The sequence below is a fragment of the Scyliorhinus canicula genome, chromosome 15 (assembly GCF_902713615.1).
Source record: "Scyliorhinus canicula chromosome 15, sScyCan1.1, whole genome shotgun sequence".
Lineage (NCBI taxonomy): Eukaryota > Metazoa > Chordata > Chondrichthyes > Carcharhiniformes > Scyliorhinidae > Scyliorhinus > Scyliorhinus canicula.
In genome coordinates this window covers 44,102-53,257 of record NC_052160.1, presented here as the reverse complement: position 1 = coordinate 53,257, position 9,156 = coordinate 44,102, and the positions used below count along the sequence as shown (strand labels likewise).

At 45.9% G+C, this 9,156-nt stretch overlaps 1 long non-coding RNA gene across 1 annotated transcript; it reads right to left on the bottom strand.

The window, feature by feature from the left end:
- Positions 1-1,220: 1,220 nt before the first annotated feature.
- LOC119978884 lies at positions 1,221-7,356 on the bottom strand. Its single transcript, XR_005463592.1, has 3 exons — positions 6,978-7,356; positions 1,832-1,890; positions 1,221-1,746 (listed from the first exon to the last, which is right to left on the bottom strand). It is a non-coding gene; the product is annotated as an uncharacterized LOC119978884 (long non-coding RNA).
- Between the last annotated feature and the right edge of the window lie 1,800 nt (positions 7,357-9,156).

Here is a 9,156-nt window from a genome sequence, read left to right as displayed (position 1 = left end):
GGCGGATGGATTATTACTGTTATGAGTTATTGTTTGTTTTTCTAGAAACTTTGCATAAAAAATTTAACATTTCAATAAAAGTATATTTTTTTTAATAGGTAGGGTTTTAGGGACTGGAGGAGGTGACCGCGATAGGGAGGGTTATAGTGGGATGGAGGAGGTGACAGGGAGGGTTTTAGGAGCTGGTGGAGATGACAGAGGGTTTTAGAGGCTGGAGGAGGTTCCAGAGATAGGGAGGGTTTTAGGGGCTGGAGGGGGTTACAAAGATAGGGAGGGTTTTGGGGGCTGGAGGAGGTGACAGAGATAGGGAGGGTTGGAGTTAGAAGGGGTGCAGGACTAATTCTACAGAATTATTCAGGATCCCGATATCCACATAATTAATGTGGATCAGTTTCCTGACAGACTAGGTGGTCCAGCTGAACTCACCCTCTGGGCTAGTGCGCAGTCAATTCCAGCCCCACTTGACCCAGAGTCGCAACAAATGAAATTTGTATGCCCACGCCGGCATGCGGCATGGAACGCATTCACGCCATTGTTGAGACACCGGAGGATGGCGTTCCGTTGTGAGTCTGGAGCTGGTCTTGATTAGCGGCTGGTGCACGATTCTGTGCCCAATTGCGTTTCCCGATTCCAGCGCCGCTGGGTGGAGATAACAGCCTTATGTCTTTTGAAGGTTGGATTGGATTTGTTTATTGTCACGTGTAGCGAGGTACAGTGAAAAGTATTTTTCTGCAAGCAGCTCAACAGATCATTCAGTACATGGAAGAAAAGGGAATTAAACAAAATTCAAGAAAATACGTGAGAATACATAATAGGGCAACACAAGATATACAATGTAACTACATAAGCATTGGCATCGGTTGAAGCATACAGAGTGTAGTGTTAATGAGGTCAGTCAATAAGAGGGTCATTTAGGAGTCTGGTGACAGTGGGGAAGAAGCTGCTTTTGAGTCTGTTCGTTCGTGTTCTCAGACTTCTGAATCTCCTGCCCGATGGAAGAAGTTGGAAAAGTGAGTAAGCCAGGTGGGAGGGATCCTTGATTATGCTGCCCGCTTTCCCCCGGCAGCGGGAGGTGTAGATGGAATCAATGGATGGGAGGCAGGTTTGTGTGATGGACTGGGCGGTATTCACGACTCTCTGAAGTTCCTTGCGGTCCTGGGCCGAGCAGTTGCCATACCCAGGCTGTGATGCAGCCCGATAGGATGCTTTCTATAGTGCATCTGTAAAAGTTGGTAAGGGTTAATGTGGACATGCCGAATTTCCTTAGTTTCCTGAGGAAGTATAGGCGCTGTTGTGCTTTCTTGGTGATAGCGTCGACGTGAGTGGACCAGGATAGGTTAGGCCTGCAGTTGGAGAATCTCTTTTCCTTCAGTTTGTAATGATCTTCACTGCAGACTCACAGAGACAACAGGCAACCTGTAGCAGAGAGAGGGAGAAAACACAGCTCCTCTTCCTTCATGAGTCCAGAGCTGGCAGAATCTCAAATTTCTCTGTCGATTCAGGATCATTTCAAGTTTACAAGGGTGTGTCAGGCCCTCGCTGGCTTTAGAATAATAAAGCAGTTCTTTCAGCAAGCGAGAGAGCGCGTTCCTTCTCCTTCCCAGGTCTAAACACTTCTGCCAAGTTCTCAGGAAACATTACACAGGAACCGATCGCTGGCTGTTCCCCTGAATCGCTCCAGGACCGGCACCACTTTCGGAACCATAGAACTCATGCGATTCAGTCCCGGGATCAGCACTTTAGTCTCTGAAACGGAAAATCCAGCCCATTAACTGGAAATCATCCTAATGCATCAAAAATTCTTTATCCTTATTAATACTATTTTCTTTACCTCTCAATCACCCTTTCCCCTCTGTGCTGTTTGTCTGTGTATGCTGAGAGTGGGGGCATCTAGAAAGTGAGGGAGGTGGAGGTGGGAAAGAGTTATTAGATAGTGACATTTTTCTGTCAGTTTAATTATGATACTGTATATAAACGGTCGCGTGTTAAAGTTACAAATTTGGTGATTCCAGTTTATCGAGGCTCAGCTATTTTAAAATAACAATTTCAGAGCTGAGAGGGCACATTGCCAGATTCAAGGCTTCAGAATAATTCCACGAAAAACACCTAACCCTAACATGCCACACCTCTAACCCCACCCCTGTTCCAGTACATCTACCCGCCAATGTGAAAAATTGTCCAGGTGTATCCTGTACACAGGAAACAGGACAAATCCAATTCAGCCAATTCCCACCCTATTAGTCTACTCTCCATTATCAGCAAAATGATGGAAGGAGTCATCAACATTGCTATCAAGCGGCACTTACTCAGTAATAACCTACCACGGACGCTCAGTTTGGGTTCCGCTAGGGTCACTCAGTTCCTGCCCTCATTACAGCCTTGGTTCAAACATGGACAAAAGAGCTGAATGCCAGAGGTGATGTTAGAGTGACTACCCTTGACATCAAGCATTTGACCAAGTATGGCATCAAAGAGCCCAAGGTAAACTGGAATCTATGGGTAATGGGGGGAAACTCAGCTGGTTGGATTCATACTTGGCACAAAGTAAGATGGTTGTGGTGGTTGGAGGCCAATAATCTCAGCTCCAGGACATCACTGCAGGAGTTCCTCAGGGTAGTGTCCTAGGCCCAACCATCTTCAGCTGCATCATGAATGACCTTCCTTCCATCATAAGGTCAGAAATCTGGATGTTTGCAGATGACTGCACAATGTTCAGCACCATTCGTGACTCCTCAGATAATGAAGCAGTCCATGTCCAAATGCAGCAAGACCTGGACAATATCCAGGCTCGGGGTGACAAGTGGAGAGTTGCATTCAAAAGACCAGAAGACATAGGAGCAGAATTAGGCCACTCGGCCCGTCGAGTCTGCTCCGCCATTCAATCATGGCTGATATTTTTCTCATCCCCATTCTCCTGCCTTCTCCCCATAACCCCTGATCCTCTTATTAATCAAAAAACTGTCTATCTGTTTTAAAGACAGCGATTTGGCCTCCACAGCCTTCTGTGGCAAAGAGTTCCACAGATTCACCACCCTCTGGCTGAAGAAATTCCTCCTTATCTCTGTTTTAAAAGATCGTCCCTTTAGTCTGAGATTGTGCCCCCTGCTTCTAGTTTTTCCTACAAGTGGAAACATTCTCTCCACCTCCATTCTATCCAAGCCATGCAGTATCCTGTAAGTTTCAATAAGATATCCCTTCATCCTTCTAAACTCCAACGAGTACAGACCCAGCGTCCTCAACCATTCCTCATACGACAAGCTCTTCATTCCAGGGATCATTCTTGTGAACCTCCTCTGGTCCCTTTCCAAGGCCAGCACATCCTTCCTTAGATACGGGGCCCAGAACTGCTCACAATACTCCAAATGGGGTCTGACCAGAGCCTTATATAGCCTCAGAAGTACATCGCTGCTCTTGTATTCTAGCTCTCTCAACAGTGAATGTGAAGATTACAATGGGATGAGAGAAGAACTAGCTAAGGTAGACTGGGAGCAAAGACTTTATGGTGGAACAGTTGAGGAACAGTGGAGAACCTTCCAAGTGATTTTTCACAGTGCTCAGCAAAGGTTTATACCAACAAAAAGGAAGGAGGGTAGAAAGAGGGAAAATCGACCGTGCATATCTAAGGAAATAAGGGAGAGTATCAAATTGAAGGAAAAAGCGGCAAAGATTGGTGGGAGACTAGAGGACTGGGAAATCTTTAGGGGGCAACAGAAATCGTCTAAAAAAGCTATAAAGAAGAGTAAGATAGAGTATGAGAGTAAACTTGACAGTAAAAGTTTTTACAAATATATAAAACAAAAAAGAGTGGCTAAGGTAAATATTGGTCCTTTAGAGGATGAGAAGGGAGTTTTAATAATGGGAGATGAGGAAATGGCTGAGGAACTGAACAGGTTTTTTGGGTCAGTCTTCACAGTGGAAGACACAAATAACATGCCAGCGACTGATAGAAATGAGGCTATGACAGGTGAGGACCTTGAGAGGATTGTTATCACTAAGGAGGTAGTGATGGGCAAGCTAATGGGGCTAAAGATAGACAAGTCTCCTGGCCCTGATGGAATGCATCCCAGAATGCTAAAAAAGATGGCATGGGAAATTGCAGATGCACTATTGATGATTTACCAAAATTCACTAGACTCTGGGGTGATCCCGGTGGATTGGAAATTAGCAAACGTGACACCACTGTTTAAAAAAAGGAGGTAGGCAGAGAGCAGGAAATTATAGGCCAGTGAGCTTAACTTCGGTAGTAGGGAAGATGCTGGAATCTATCATCAAGGAAGAAATAGCGAGGCATCTGGATAGAAATTGTCCCATTGGGCAGACGCAGCATGGGTTCATAAAGGGCAGGTCGTGCCTAACTAATTTAGTGGAATTTTTTGAGGACATTACCAGTACAGTAGATAACGGTGAGCCAATGGATGTGGTATATCTGGATTTCCAGAAAGCCTTTGACAAGGTGCCACACAAAAGGTTGCTGCATAAGATAAAGATGCATTGCATTAAGGGTAAAGTAGTAGCATGGATAGAGGATTGGTTAATTAATAGAAAGCAAAGAGTGGGGATTAATGGGTGTTTCTCTGGTTGGCAATCAGTAGCTAGTGGTGTCCCTCAGGGATCCGTGTTGGGCCCACAATTGTTCACAATGTACGTAGATGATTTGGAGTTGGGGACCAAGGGCAATGTGTCCAAGTTTGCAGATGACACTAAGATGAGTGGTAAAGCGAAAAGTGCAGAGGATACTGGAAGTCTGCAGAGGGATTTGGATAGGTTAAGTGAACGGGCTAGGGTCTACCAGATGGAATACAATGTTGACAAATGTGAGGTTATCCATTTTGGTAGGAATAACAGCAAACGGGGTTATTATTTAAACGATAAAATATTAAAGCATGCCGCTGTGCAGAGAGACCTGGGTGTGCTAGTGAGTCTCAGAAAGTTGGTTTACAGGTGCAACAGGTGATTAAGAAGGCAAATGGAATTTTGTCCTTCATTGCTAGAGGGATGGAATTTAAGACTAGGGAGGTTATGTTGCAATTGTATAAGGTGTTAGTGAGGCCACACTTGGAGTATTGTGTTCAGTTTTGGTCTCCTTACTTGAGAAAGGGCATACTGGCACTGGAGGGTGTGCAGAGGAGATTCACTAGGTTAATCCCAGAGCTGAAGGGGTTGGATTATGAGGAGAGTTTGAGTAGACTGGGACTGTACTCATTGGAATTTAGAAGGATGAGGGGGGATCTTATCAAAACATTTAAAATTATGAAGGGAATAGATAGGATAGATGCGGGCAGGTTGTTTCCACTGGCGGGTGAAAGCAGAACTAGGGGACATAGCCTCAAAATTGGGGGAAGTAGATTTAGGACTGAGTTTAGGAGGAACTTCTTCACCCAAAGAGTTGTGAATCTATGGAATTCCTTGCCCAGTGAAGCAGTTGAGGCTCCTTCATTAAATGTTTTTAAGGTAAAGATAGATAGTTTTTTGAAGAATAAAGGGATAAAGGGTTATGGAGTTGGGGCCGGAAAGTGGAGCTGAGTCCTCAAAAGATCAGCCATGATCTCATTGACTGGCGGAGCAGGCTCGAGGGGCCAGATGGCCTACTTCTATTCCTAGTTCTTATGTTCTTAAATTCTTATTTGCCCTCCTAACTGCCAATTGAACCTTCATGTTAACTTTAAGAGAATCGTGAACAAGGACTTCCATGCCGCACCAGTGCCACGAAATGACAATCTCAAACAACAGAGGATCTAACCATCACCCCTTGACAATCAATGGTGTTCCATCACCAATCCCCCACTATCAACATCCTGGGGGTTACTATTGACCAGAAACTGAACTGGACTAGCTATATAAATATTACGGCGAAAGAGCACGTAACTCACTTCTTGATTCACCAAATCCTGTACAACATTTACAGGCACAAGTCAGGAATGTAAAAGGATACCCTCCACTTGCCTGGATGAGTAAAGTAAGTAAAGACGCCATAGTCCCAGATGGCCACAGGCTGCTTTCCCCTTTGAGAGGGAGAACTGACTGGTGGTGATTTAAACTGAGGATCACCACACCTCAGGCGAGGGGCAAGGTTGAGAAGGTGGGGCCTTCATGCATAACCTTAGCCGGTATGGGAACTGAACCGACTGCTGGCCTGCGCTCTGCATGATAGAAAATAGAACATAGAACATACAGTACAAAAGGAGGCCATTCGGACCATCAAGTCTGCACCAGCCCATTTAAGCCCTCACTTCCACCCAATAACCCCTCCTAACCTTTTTGGTCACTAAGGGCAATTTATCATGGCCAATCCACCCAACCTGCACGTCTTTGGACTGTGGGAGGAAACCGGAGCACCAAGAGGAAACCTACGCAGACCTGGGGAGAACGTGTGGACTCCGCACAGACAGTGACCCAGCAGGGAATCTAACCTGGGACCCTGGCGCTGTGAAGCCACAGTGCTATCCACTTGTGCTACTGTGCTTCCCATTATGAACCAGCTAACTAACCAACTGAGCTAAACCGGCCCCCAGCTAAACTTTCCTGGATGAGTGTACTTCCAACAACACTCAAGAAGAACAGAGCAGCCTACTTGATTGGCACCACTCCCACAAAGATTCACTCCCTTCCACCACCGACATACCATGGCTGCCATGTGTACAATGTAAAGGATGCACTGCAGGAGTCACCGAGGCTCCCTGGGCAGCACCGTCCAAACCCTGGACCACGACCATCTAGAAGGACAAAAGCAGCAGATACCTGGGAACCCCACCACCTGGAGGTTCCCCTCCAAGTCACTCACCATCCTGACTTGGAAATATATCGCCGTTCCTTCACTGTTGAAGAGAGTAATGCATTCTGGGGATCTCTAGTAAAGCAAACTTTAATTGCAGTGTAGGAAAAGTGGGAGGGAGCAGTCAAGGAAATCGACAGGTTAGGAAGAAAAATGGAGAGACTGGGTTGGTCAATTATGAAGAAAACATAATTTGTGCTCAGACCTTCAATTCGTCACATGGGCACAAGAAATCCGGTACAGACAGGAAGCACCAGAGGTGGAGATGATCCAGGATGAAATTCAAGAAACATTCAATCCAGCTTTCTGCACAACCTCTTCATCGGAAATCTATGGAAAAATGCAGGAAGAAAATTAAATAATTTATCGTTGAAAAGAGAGGCATGTTTTTGAAGCTTTCTGACCTTGCACATATCAGGAAAAACATAACACTGGCATCGACCCGACAATGTGGAAAATTACCCAGGTGTGTCGTGTACACTAGATACAGAACAATTCCAACCCAGCCATATACTGCCCTATCAGTCGCCTCTTGATCATCAGTCACAGAAAGTTGGTTTACATGTGCAACAGGTGATTAAGAAGGCAAATGGAATGTTGTCCTTCATTGCTAGAGGGATGGAGTTTAAGACTAGGGAGGTTATGCTGCAATTGTATAAGGTGTTAGTGAGGCCACACCTGGAGTATTGTGTTCAGTTTTGGTCTCCTTTCTTGAGAAAGGACGTACTGGCACTGGAGGGTGAGCAGAGGAGACTCACTAAGTTAATCCCAGAGCTGAAGGGGTTGGATTATGAGGAGAGTTTGAGTAGACTGGGACTGTACTCATTGGAATTTAGAAGGATGAGGGGGGATCTTATCAAAACATTTAAAATTATGAAGGGAATAGATAGGATAGATGCGGGCAGGTTGTTTCCACTGGCGGGTGAAAGCAGAACTAGGGGACATAGCCTCAAAATTGGGGGAAGTAGATTTAGGACTGAGTTTAGGAGGAACTTCTTCACCCAAAGAGTTGTGAATCTATGGAATTCCTTGCCCAGTGAAGCAGTTGAGGCTCCTTCATTAAATGTTTTTAAGGTAAAGATAGATAGTTTTTTGAAGAATAAAGGGATAAAGGGTTATGGAGTTGGGGCCGGAAAGTGGAGCTGAGTCCTCAAAAGATCAGCCATGATCTCATTGACTGGCGGAGCAGGCTCGAGGGGCCAGATGGCCTACTTCTATTCCTAGTTCTTATGTTCTTAAGTTCTTATTTGCCCTCCTAACTGCCAATTGAACCTTCATGTTAACTTTAAGAGAATCGTGAACAAGGACTTCCATGCCGCACCAGTGCCACGAAATGACAATCTCAAACAACAGAGGATCTAACCATCACCCCTTGACAATCAATGGTGTTCCATCACCAATCCCCCACTATCAACATCCTGGGGGTTACTATTGACCAGAAACTGAACTGGACTAGCTATATAAATATTACGGCGAAAGAGCACGTAACTCACTTCTTGATTCACCAAATCCTGTACAACATTTACAGGCACAAGTCAGGAATGTAAAAGGATACCCTCCACTTGCCTGGATGAGTAAAGTAAGTAAAGACGCCATAGTCCCAGATGGCCACAGGCTGCTTTCCCCTTTGAGAGGGAGAACTGACTGGTGGTGATTTAAACTGAGGATCACCACACCTCAGGCGAGGGGCAAGGTTGAGAAGGTGGGGCCTTCATGCATAACCTTAGCCGGTATGGGAACTGAACCGACTGCTGGCCTGCGCTCTGCATGATAGAAAATAGAACATAGAACATACAGTACAAAAGGAGGCCATTCGGACCATCAAGTCTGCACCAGCCCATTTAAGCCCTCACTTCCACCCAATAACCCCTCCTAACCTTTTTGGTCACTAAGGGCAATTTATCATGGCCAATCCACCCAACCTGCACGTCTTTGGACTGTGGGAGGAAACCGGAGCACCAAGAGGAAACCTACGCAGACCTGGGGAGAACGTGTGGACTCCGCACAGACAGTGACCCAGCAGGGAATCTAACCTGGGACCCTGGCGCTGTGAAGCCACAGTGCTATCCACTTGTGCTACTGTGCTTCCCATTATGAACCAGCTAACCAACCAACTGAGCTAAACCGGCCCCCAGCTAAACTTTCCTGGATGAGTGTACTTCCAACAACACTCAAGAAGAACAGAGCAGCCTACTTGATTGGCACCACTCCCACAAAGATTCACTCCCTTCCACCACCGACATACCATGGCTGCCATGTGTACAATGTAAAGGATGCACTGCAGGAGTCACCGAGGCTCCCTGGGCAGCACCGTCCAAACCCTGGACCACGACCATCTAGAAGGACAAAAGCAGCAGATACCTGGGAACCCCACCACCTGGAGG